This window comes from Schistocerca nitens, chromosome 2 (assembly GCF_023898315.1).
Source record: "Schistocerca nitens isolate TAMUIC-IGC-003100 chromosome 2, iqSchNite1.1, whole genome shotgun sequence".
In the NCBI taxonomy this organism is placed as follows: Eukaryota; Metazoa; Arthropoda; class Insecta; order Orthoptera; family Acrididae; genus Schistocerca; species Schistocerca nitens.
Window position 1 is genome coordinate 201,922,849 of NC_064615.1, and position 12,623 is coordinate 201,935,471.

Below are 12,623 nucleotides of genomic sequence, written 5' to 3' on the forward strand. Positions count from 1 at the left end.
GCTCATTGTGCTTTATAATCCTGAATCTGTAAAATATTTATTGAACACAATGTTATGCTGCCACTCATTTTTAGTTTCTTCAAAATGAGCGATTAAGCACTTACAGATCCATTGCAGGTTGCACTTCTGTCTCTTCACATACATAGAATCAATGATGGCTTAAAGCTTTTGTGTATCACCTCTACTTTCATAGGTGCTCAGTAGAATGTACATAGTATCAGTCTGCATGCAGAATGCAAAATTTGTTTGCCTCATATCCATCCACTGCCTGCAGATCAGCATTGTAATTGGCAAAGTTAGCTTCTCCCACGTCCTCCTCTTGCAAATAAGAAATCGACAAATAATAGTGGCTGTGATTCAGCATGGTTCCCTATCTTCTTTATTTGCTTATCTGCTGCTCAACGCCTTAATTTTACAATGAATGGTTAGCTTCACTTCTTGTATTATTTGTTAACAAGTTTTTGTTCACTCTCAAATGCCGCTTACATGAAAAAAATGGTGTTGTGTTCAAGTTATTTAGGATAAAAAAATAATAAAATGTATGACATCCATCTGGGAAAACCTGAGCTACTATTAAGAAAAAGAATAGCATTGTAATTTTTTATTAATTAGGTACTGTTAAATATGTTATTGTAGTCTTCAATCCAGAGACTGGTTTGATGCAGATTTCCATGCTTCTCTATCCTGTGCAAGCTTCTTCATCTCCGAATAACTACTGAAACCTACATCCTTCTGAATATGATTAATGCATTCATCTCTTGGTCTCCATCTACGATTTTTTCCCTTCATACTTCCCTCCAATACTAAATAGGTGATCCCTTGATGCCTCAGAACATGTCCTACCAAATGATCCCTTCTTCTAGTGAAGTTGTGCCACAAAATCCTCTTCTCCCCAATTCTATTCAATACCTTCTCATTTGTTACGTGATCTACCCACCTAATCTTCAACATTCTTCTGTAGCACCACATTTTGAAAGCTTCTATTCTCTTCTTGTCTAAACTATTTATTGTCCATGTTTCACTTCCAGACATGGCTACACTCCTTGCAAATACTTTCAGAAAGGACTTCTTGGCACTTAAATCTATACTTGATGTTAACATATTTCTCTTCTTCAGAAACGCTTTCCTTGCCTTTGACAGTCTACATTTTATATCCTCTCTTCTTTGACCATCATCAGTTATTTTGCTTCCCAAATAGCAAAACTCGTGTAATACTTTAAGTGCCTCATTTTCTAATCTACTTCCCTCAGCATCACATGATTTAATTTGACTACATTCCATCATCCTCGTTTTGCTGTTGTTGATATTCATCTTATATCCTCCTTTCAAGACACTGTCCATTCCGTTCCACTGCTCTTCCAGGTCCTTTGCTGTCTCTGACAGAATTACAATGTCAGCAGCAAACCTCAAAGCTTTTATTTCTTCTCCCTGTATCTTAATTCCTACTCCAAATGTTTCTTTGGTTTCCTTTACTGATTGCTCAGTATACAGACTGAATAAAATCAGAGACAGGCTACAACCCTGTCTCACTTCCTTCTCAACCAGTGCTTCTCTTTTGTGCCCCTCGACTCTTTATAACTGCCATCTAGTTTCTGTACAAATTGTAAATAGCCTTTCACTCCCTGTGCCACCTTCAGAATTTGAAAGAGAGTATTCCAGTCAACATTGTCAAAAGCTTTCTCTAAGTCTACAAATGCTAGAAACGTAGGTTTGCATTTCCTTAATCTATCTTCTAAGGTAAGTCGTAGGGTCATTATTGCCTCGTGTGCTCCAACATTTCTACAGAATCCAAACTGATCTTTCCTGAGGTCAGCTTCTACCAGTTTTTCCATTCGTCTGTAAAGAATTTGTGTTAGTATTTTGCAACCGTGACTTATTAAACTGAGAGTCCGGTAGTTTTCACACCTGTCAGCACCTGCTTTCTTTGGGATTTGAATTATTATATTCTTCTTGAAGTCTGAGGGTATTTCACCTGTCTCATCTGTCTTGCTCAACAAATGGAAGAGTTTTGTCATGGCTGGCTCTCTCAGGGCTATCAGTAGTTCTAATGGAAAGTTGTCTACTCCTGGGGGCCTTTTTTCAACTCGGGTCTTTCAGTGATCTATCAAATTCTTCACACACTATCATATCTCCCATTTCATCTTAATCTGTGTCCTCTTGCATTTCCATAATATTGCCCTCAAGTACATCTCCCCTGTATAGACCCTCTATATACTCCTTCCATCTTTCTGCTTTCCCTTCTTTGCTCAGGACTAGTTTTCCATCTGTGCTCTTGATATTCAAACAGGGGGTTCTCTTTTCTCCAAAGGTCTCTTTAATTTTCCTGTAGGCAGTATCTATCTTACACCTAGTGATATATGCCTCTACATCCTTACATTTGTCCTCTAGTCATTTTGCACTTCCTGTTGATCTCATTTTTTAGATGTTTGTATTCCTTTTTGTTTGCTTCATTTACTGCATTTTTATATTTTCTCCTTTCATCAGCTAAATTCAGTATCTCTTCTGTCACCCATGGATTTCTACTTTCCCTCATCTTTTTACCTACTTGATCCTCTGCTGCCATCACTATTTCATCTCTCGAAGCTATCCATTCTTCTTCTATTGTATCTCTTTCCGCTGTTCTTGTCAATTGCTCCCAGATGCGCTCTCTGAAACTCTCTACAACCTCTGGTTCTTTCATTTTATCCAGGTCCCACCTCCTTAAATTCCCACCTTTGTCTCCAGGCCTCTTACACGTATACAGCCTTCTTTCATGATTCTTAAACCAAGTGTTAGCTACGATTAAGTTATTCTCTGTGCAAAATTCTGCCAGGTGGCTTACTCTTTCATTCCTTACCCTATTCCATATTCATGTACTACTTTTCCTTCTCTTCCTTCTCTTCCTTTTCCTACTGTCTAATTCCAGTCCCCCATGACTATTAAATTTTCGTCTCCCTTCACTATCTGAATAATTTCATTTATCTCATCACACATTTCTTCAATCTCTTCATCAACTGCGGCGCTAGTTGGCATATAAACTTGTACTGCTGCAGTAGGCATGGGCTTTGTGTCTGTCTTGACTACAATAATGTGTTCACAAACTGACTATTGGCTTCTGTATCGGGTTCTTCGGCCGACGTTCATCTAATGATTTTTCTGACGTTTCGCCAGCACGAGTGGCTGGCATTGTCAAAGCTTCACCTTCCATTGCCGGTGGTGAACTGTAGCCGAGCTCGCGGCCGCAGACTATATGTGTTCACTGTGCTGTCCGTAGTAGGTTACCCACGCTCCAATTTTTTTAATTCATTATTAAATCTACTACTGCTTTATGCCTATTTGATTTTGCTCTTCCTGCCACTGAACTTCACTGATTCCCACTATATCTAACTTTAACCTATCCATTTCCCTTTTTAAATTTTCTAACCTACCTACTCGATTAAGAGATCTGACATTCCATGCTCCGATCCATAGATCAGTTTTTTTTCTCCTGATAATGACGTCATCCTGAGTATTCCCCACCTGGAGATCCGAATGGGGGACTATTTCACCTCTGGAATATTTTACCCAAGAGGACGCCATCAGCATTTAACCATACAGTAAAGCTGCATGCCCTCGGGAAAAATTACGGCTGTAGTTTCCCCTTGCTTTCAGCTGTTCACAGTAACAGCACAGCAAGGCCATTTTGGTTAGTGTTACAAGGCCATATCAGTCAACCATCCAGATTGTTGCCCCTGCAACTACTGAAAAGGCTGCTGCCCCTCTCAGGAACCACAAGTGTGCCTGGCCTCTCAACAGATATCCCTCCGTTGTGGTTGCACCTACGGTATGGCTATCTGTAATGCTGAGGCATGCAAGCCTCCCCACCAACGGCAAGGTCCATGTTTCATAGGAGGGGTGTCACTATTACAAAATAAAAAAACTTTCTCGGCTACCACCAAAGCCTATAGTATCTGGTGTGCCCCATCTACCTAATTTTGCAGAACATTTAGATAAAAGTAAATCCACCATTTCTCCAGAGAGAAACACACACAGCTGAAAAGCAAAAAGGAGTCCAATAAGGAATCTAGTTTTGTTTAACTCATTTAATGACCTATGGAAGGAAAAAATCAACATAATTCAAGCTCATATGGAGCCTTACTGAAAATCAAGTTTTCCACACACCAGGTAAGGGGGAAATGATGTGATTTCCAAAGTAATCTCCTACACTTCATAAGGTGGCTTGTAGAGTATAAAGGTAGATAATGGGAATCTCTGGTTGGCCAACTCCCCCTCCTCTCTTCAACCATCTGATTACATACAAAAGAGTGGAAAGTTAAAGGGAAAGAAAAAGAAAAGCACCTTCAGTGAAATGATTACCATGCTGTGTGGGGAACATTCCTGTTACTGTGTTTACAGGAAACCCATTTAAAACATACATAAAACTTTGTAACAAATAGAAGTAACCTCACAAGTGACGTCCTCAGCAAAGAGAGGGTAAGGGTGAAGTGGCTAGTTTTTCTCCCTTCTCCTCCTCCCCCCCCCCTCCCCGAAAGTAAAGAATACGTAGTTCCGAACCTCTGCCTTTTATAACTAACTTGCAAGCCATTAATTTGTCTGTACAGATGCATAACAGACAACTATATGCTCCCTATAGCTTTCTTTGTATGAGCTATAACTCTCTAAAATATCTTGGATCATCTCTTTGAAGCAGACACTGCAATCCTGACTACAGATGGCTTGCCTGCCACAATAATCATTGCTAAAATGAATATGCAGCTTGTAGTTGAGGAGCAATTGTCTTGTCCTCACATGAAGTATGTAGAGCCCAAAATTGCTGTTATTTAAAATATCTTAAAGGGTTTGGTATGTAGGTGTAGGCCCTAAGCAGATAAACTCTTGTTTTTCTACATGTTTTAAAGGATTGTTTATAGTACAAATGCTCCTGTTCCCTACAGTTTCAATTTTGTTTTCCATACGAGTGACATTATCAGATACACATTCTTATTTGACTTCACTCGTTTCCATATCCATATGTTTTTGCTGTAATTGAGCATGTTTTGCCGCTCATCTGAATCGAACCACATATATGGTTGCTGAAATTAAGTAACAAAGCCTGATGCGAGTTAGCAACACAAATTTATACTGGATCATCATTATTTTTCTACTCTAGAAGGAAAGGTAGCATTGTAGAGGCAGTCCCTACAACTTCTCTTGTCCTTCCACAACTGTTGTTCATTTATCTCATACCAGTTGGCGCTTGGAATTTTGAGATTGTTGGACTGGCCTCTACTCCCTTTCTAACCATGAGTTGAGATGTTAGGAACTACATACTAAATCATACTCAATGTCTTCTTAACAGAGGACAGAGTGCACACTCCAGTACTGCTGGTGTGGCAGTCTTGTTATGCTGTCCCACCTTCACATGAGAAATTTCAGTTTGTACTCCAGTGACAATTTTCCAGTTTGGAAACATCTTACAAACAGCAGACTGAAAGAAAACAACCCAAATGAACTGGCTGTGTTTAAACATAATTCAACCTGCTGGACGTATCTGTTGGTTGTGGCCACCTGTATTTAATCTTTCCTATATTTCACTAAATAACGTCTAAGAATGGCTACTTAGACAAGTTCATCCTTTTCCAGATTTGGACTGTATTCTTTCTGTAATGACGTAGTATGTTAAACTCTAATCTTCATTCTTTGCTTCTACTGAACAACAAAACAGTGACTGTGAGTGGATGGATCACATCACTACCATGATCCACTGTGCTGTTGATATGCCGCTGACACAGTTTTCAGACCAACTCAGAAGACAATCTATCCCTTGCTGGGCAATCGGGGACAGTTATGAAACACTGAAAACTCGGAACAATTTCAACTAAGAGGAACAAGACTTTTGGTCAGGCGAACACAGGGTTATAAATACAAAATCAAAACGGGGGAATGCAGGAGTAGGTTTAATAATGAATAAAAAAATAGGAATGCGGGTAAGCTACTACAAACAGCATAGTGAACGCATTATTGTGGCCAAGATAGACACGAAGCCCACACCTATCACAGTAGTACAAGTTTATATGCCAACCAGCTCTGCAGATGATGAAGAAATTGAAGAAATGTATGATAAAATAAAAGAAATCATTCAGATAGTGAAGGGAGACGAAAATTTAATAGTCGTGGGTGACTGGAATTCGGTAGTAGGAAAAGGAAGAGAAGGAAACGTAGTAGGTGAATATGGATTGGGGGGAAGAAATGAAAGAGGAAGCCGTCTGGTAGAATTTTGCACAGAGCACAACTTAATGATAGCTAACACTTGGTTCAAGAATCATAAAAGAAGGTTGTATACATGGAAGAAGCCTGGAGTTACTGACAGGTTTCAGATAGATTATATAATGGTAAGACACAGATTTAGGAGCCAGGTTTTAAATTTTAAGACGTTCCCAGGGGCAGATGTGGACTCTGACCACAATCTATTGGTTATGAACTGTAGATTAAAACTGAAGAAACTGCAAAAAGGTGGGAATTTAAGGAGATGGGACCTAGATAAACTGAAAGAACCAGAGGTTGTACAGAGTTTCAAGGAGAGCACAAGGGAACAGTTTACAGGAATGGGGGAAAGAAATACAGTAGAAGAAGAATGAGTAGCTTTGAGGGATGAAGTAGTGAAGGCAGCAGAGGATAAAGTAGGTAAAAAGATGAGGGCTAGTAGAAATCCTTGGGTAACAGAAGAAATATTGAACTTAATTGATCAAAGGAGAAAATATAAAAATGCAGTAAATGAAGCAGGCAAAAAGGAATACAAACGTCTCAAAAATGAGATCGACAGGAAGTGCAAAATGGCTAAGCAGGGATGGCTTAGAGGACAAATGTAAGGATGTAGAGGCTTGTCTCACCAGGGGTAAGATAGATACTGCCTACAGGAAAATTAAAGAGAGCTTTGGAGAAAAGAGAACCACTCGTATGAATATCAAGATCTCAGGTGGAAACCCAGTTCTAAGCAAAGTAGGGAAAGCAGAAAGGTGGAAGGAGTATATAGAGGGTCTATACAAGGGCGATGTACTTGAGGACCATATTATGGAAATGGAAGAGGATGTAGGTGAACATGAAATGGGAGATATGATACTGCGTGAAGAGTTTGACAGAGCACTGAGAGACAAGGCCCCGGGAGTAGACAACATTCCATTAGAACTACTGACAGCCTTGGGAGAGCCAGTCCTGACAAAACTCTACCATCTTGTGAGCAAGATATACGAGACAGGCGAAATACCCTCAGACTTCAAGAAGAATATAATAATTCCAATCCCAAAGAAAGCAGGTGTTGACAGATGTGAAAATTACCGAACTATCAGTTTAATAAGTCACGGCTGCAAAATACTAACACGAATTCTTTACAGACGAATGGAAAAACTAGTAGAAGCCGACCTCGGGGAAGATCAGTTTGGATTCCGTAGAAATATAGGAACACGTGAGGCAATATTGACTCTACGACTTATCTTAGAAGCTAGATTAAGGAAAGGCAAACCTACGTTTCTAACATTTGTAGACTTAGAGAAAGCTTTTAACAATGTTGACTGGAATACTCTCTTTCAAATTCTGAAGGTGGCAGGGGTAAAATACAGGGAGCGAAAGGCTATTTACAACTTGTACAGAAACCAGATGGCGGTTATAATGGTTGAGGGACATGAAAGGGAAGCAGTGATTGGGAAGGGAGTGAGACAGGGTTGTAGCCTCTCCCCGATGTTATTCAATCTGTATATTGAGCAAGCAGTGAAGGAAACAAAAGAAAAATTCGGAGTAGGTATTAAAATCCATGGAGAAGAAATAAAAACTTTGAGGTTTGCCGATGACATTGTAATTCTGTCAGAGACAACAAAGGACTTGGAAGAGCAGTTGAACGGAATGTATAGTGTCTTGAAAGGAGGATATAAGATGAACATCAACTAAAACGAGAATAATGGAATGTAGTCGAATTTAGTCGGGTGATGCTGAGGGAATTAGATTAGGAAATGAGACACTTAAAGTAGTAAAGGAGTTTTGCTATTTGGGGAGCAAAATAACTGACGATGGTCGAAGTAGAGAGGATATAAAATGTAGACTGGCAATGGGAAGGAAAGCGTTTGTGAAGAAGAGAAATTTGTTAACATCGAGTATAGATTTAAATGTCAGGAAGTCGTTTCTGAAAGTATTTGTATGGAGTGTAGCCATGTATGGAAGTGAAATGTGGACGATAAATAGTTTGGACAAGAAGAGAATAGAAGCTTTTGAAATGTGGTGCTACAGAAGAATGCTGAAGATTAGATGGGTAGATCACATAACTAATGAGAAGGTATTGAATAGGTTTGGGGAGAAGAGAAATTTGTGGCACAACTTGACTAGTAGAAGGGATCGGTTGGTAGGACATGTTCTGAGGCATCAAGGGATCACCAATTTAGCATTGGAGGGCAGCGTGGAGGGTAAAAATCGTAGAGGGAGACCAAGAGATGAATACACTAAGCAGATTCAGGATGTAGGTTGCAGTAGGTACTGGGAGATGAAGAAGCTTGCACAGGATAGAGTAGCATGGAGAGCTGCATCAAACCAGTCTCAGGACTGAAGACCACAACAACAACAAGAACGTTAATGTTAGGGTGGCACTAACTTGTTGTTGTATGATTAAGAAGATGCAGAAGACATATTTTATAGTGGGTCTTAACTACTTTAAATTTGAAACTTCCTGGCAGATTAAAACTGTGTGCCGCACCAAGACTTGAACTCGGGGCCTTTGCCTTTCACAGGCAGGTGCTCTACCATCTCAGCTACCCAAGCACGACTCATGCCCCGTCCTCACAGCTTTACGTCTACCAGTACCTCGTCTCCTACCTTCCAAACTTTACAGAAGCTCTCCTGCGAACCTTGCAGAACTAGCACTTCTGAAAGAAAGGATACTGCAGAGACATGGCCTAGCCACAGCCTGAGGGATGTTTCCAGAATGAGATTCTCACTCTGCAGCAGAGTGGGCACACAGTTATCTGCCAGGAAGTTTCATATCAGTGCCTCTCTCTCTCTCCCTCTCCCTCTCCCTCTCCCTCTCCCTCTCCCTCTCCCTCCTCTCCCCCCCTCCCCCCTGTGTTTGTTTGTTTGTGTGTGTGTGTGTGTGTGTGTGTGTGTGTGTGTGTGTGTGTGTGTGTGAGAGAGAGAGAGAGAGAGAGAGAGAGAACAAAAAGAGGAATATTTTTTTGTGCAAATTATACCAAGTAGAGTATTTACCATAATTTTGTACTGGACACAAGTTCCTTACTACTAGAAAAAATAAATCTGTAGAAAATCCGTAGTGAATATAATTATCTGTTGCTCAGCACTTCTATTTTGTGACTAGTGATGTATTTATTTTACATAATTATTTATAGAAACATAAAATATGGAAAGAGAGAAAAGCTAACAAAATGTACTGTCCCTTCTAGAATTCACTGAAATTAATTATGTGTAAACAGGATGATTATGTGTAAACAGCATGCATACTTTTCTTTAATTAAAAAGCTATTATTATTTGCTACTGCTACTTTTAAAGTCAGGGAGTTCCTGATTTCAGATCCATACTAGAAATGGACAGATACTTACTTTAAGATACCCACAACTATTATTTAAAATGTACTGGGTGTTCCACATCAGAACACAATTACTAATTTCAATTTTGTGTTTCAAAATCCACCGTCATATTTATTTGAAAACTTCAAAAGATGTCTTTTTTAATGTACATCTGCATTTAGAAAATAACTGTGAAGTGCTTTGGAGAGTATATGTAGTCCTCATAACATGATGATCATAGAAAAAGCAACATTAACTGTCTTCATTGTTGATGACTACTTGCAGAGAGGTCCATGTCACAACAAAGAATATAGCCTGTGCTAAGCATAGCTTACAAAAAAGGTCTAACATTCTATTTTATGGGAATGTAATAAGAAAATTATGACAGTTTGAATGGTTCATGTAATTCATTTTTTGAATTGTCATTAAGGTTTGTATATTGTTTCTTTCTTTATCACTCAAGTTGTTTTTGTTTTTTTTTTTCTTTTGGATTCTAAATATAGATTTATGGATAACAAGGATCATATCACAGTCTTAAGTAAACTCAGTCTTAAAAAAAACTTTGGTTTACTTTTGAGTTTTTGTACATACTTGCAACAGCTCCCTCAATATATTTGTATGTACACAGGAAGCAAGAGGAATGCCACTGAACCTACAACTGATCTCTGTTCCAGACAGATACACATAGTATTACAAAAAGGAATTGCCCCCCAGACATCAGCAGCAGGTGACTGTATTTCCAAACCAATGAAGTAAGATGCTTTGTTTTTCAGTCAGCATCATTTCACAGTCAGAAAGCAAGGTTCATCCATGTGGAGCATTTCCCAGCAGACAACTCTTCAGGTGTCTCCTCCTGAAACAAGAATAGATGTCTAAATACCTCACTTCCCATAGAAATAGGAGCTAAATGATGTAGAATGTAAAAAGAAAATCCATGTGTGTTATGTATCCAACCAATTTTAAAAATTTACACTATTTTGAGACAAATGAAAGTTGTCTGCAACCATCTGCTAAAACTGCAAGAACCATAGAAATCTCTATTTCAAACTGCCTCTGTCACCTTTAAATATTCCCATTAGGTTTCTGTGCATTAATTTGCCTTTTTTTCTGCCAGTGATGGCAGTGATGCAAGTAACAAAAATTTAAATCTACTTTTGTATCGCACAATTCTTGCTGTTTTGGTAAGTAGGTGTTCCTCTTCTCTCACACATTTAAAATTTTGCATTAGTTGGAATTAGCTTCTGTACTCTGAATTTAGTCTAAAGATGTCTCATGAAGAGAATTCTTCATAATTAAATGCTATAGAAGACAATAGGAATTCAAAATTGTTTTGTTCTTAAAACTGGCTGCCTACTGACTTTAAATGAAGAAGAAAGCTCTTTCTGTTCTTTATAACAGTCTCTCTTCTCTTACAAATTGGGGCTTTATGGGTAATAAACCAGTGATCCAGTTATGTGGTCAGATTTTGACAATACAGAGAATGATCTGAGCTCAAACAGGTCTGTTGGAGTTGTTGTGATTATACCAGAGTTACTGAGATCTAGATTAGAATAATACTTGTTCCATAGATCATGAATACGACACTTCGTAATGATGTGGAACATGTCGGTTAATAAAAGATGTCTGTACAAGATATTACATTACACAAAATATTGCATGACACTAATGTGGGTTTTTTTTTTTTTACCCCCTTAATTTATATCTAAAAATTCAGCCAATGAGTAGAAGGAGTTGTCATCTAGAAATTCTTTTAATTTATTTTTAAATGTTGGTTGGCTATCTGTCAGGCTTTTGATGCTGTTTGGTAGGTGACCAAAGACTTTTGTGGCAGCATAATTTACCCCTTTCTGTGCCAAAGTCAGATTTAACCCTGCATAGTGAAGATCATCCTTTCTCCTGGTGTTATGGCTATGCACACTGTTATTACTTTTGAACTGGGCTGGATTATTAACAACAAATTTCATAAGTGAATATATATACTGTGAGGATCCCTAGATCCTTAAATAGATGTCTGCAGGATGACCGTGGGTGGGCTCCAGCAATTATTCTGATTACACGTTTTTGAGCAATGAATACTTTTCTACTCAATGATGAATTACCCCAGAATATGATGCCATACAAAAGCAGTGAATGAAAGTAGGCATAGTAAGCTAATTTAGTGAGATTCTTATCACCAAAATTTGCAATAACCCTAATAGTGTACGTAGCTGAACTCAGACGTTTCAGCAGACCATCAATGTGTTGCTTCCAGTTTAACCTCTCATCAATGGACACACCTAAAAATTTTGAAAATTCTACCTTAGCTACAGATATTTTTTACTGAAGTTGTGCCATTTACTGTATGGAACTGTATATACTGTGTTTTATCAAAATTTAAAGAGAGTCCGTTTGCGGAGAACCACTTAATAATTTTGTGAAAAACATCATTTACAATTACATCACTTAGTTCTTGGCTTTTGGACGTTATTACTATACTTGTATCATCAGCAAAAAGAACTAACTTTGCATCTTCATCAATGTGTATCAAGAACAGTAAAGGACCTAAGACCGAACCCTGTGGGACCCCGTACTTGATAGCCCCCCAGTTTGAGGAATCAGCTGATGTTTTAACGTTACATGAACCACTTATTTCAACTTTCTGCATTCTTCCAGTTAAGTATGAATTAAACCATTTGTGCACTGCCCCCCTCAAACCATAATGACTTAGCTTATCTAAAAGAATTCCATGATTTACACAATCAAAGGCCTTTGAGAGATCACAAAAAATACCAATGGGTGATGTCCGGTTATTCAGAGCATTTAATATTTGATCAGTGAAAGTCTATATAGCATTTTCTGTTGAAAAACCTTTCTGAAAACCAAACTGACATTTTGTTAGTACTTTATTTTTACAAATATGGGAGGCTACTCTTGAATACATTACTTTCTCAAAAATTTTTGATAGAGCTGTCAGAAGAGAGATTGGGCGGTAGTTGTTGACATCCGACGTATCCCCCTTTTTATGCAATGGTTTTACAATGGCATATTTCAGTCTATCGGGGAAAACACCCTGCTCCAAAGAGCTATTACACACGTGGCTGAGAATCCTACTTATCTGTGGGGAA

The 12,623-nt window shown here is 38.6% G+C and overlaps 1 protein-coding gene across 1 annotated transcript in view; it reads right to left on the reverse strand.

Annotated features, from left to right (window-relative positions):
• Positions 1-10,069: 10,069 nt before the first annotated feature.
• Positions 10,070-12,623, reverse strand: part of LOC126234922 (TGF-beta-activated kinase 1 and MAP3K7-binding protein 3) — a 359,286-nt gene continuing 356,732 nt past the window's right edge. The window contains exon 13 of the mRNA XM_049943662.1: positions 10,070-10,372. The gene's annotated coding sequence lies outside the window, so the exon portion shown is untranslated. The remainder of the gene's footprint in view (positions 10,373-12,623) is intronic.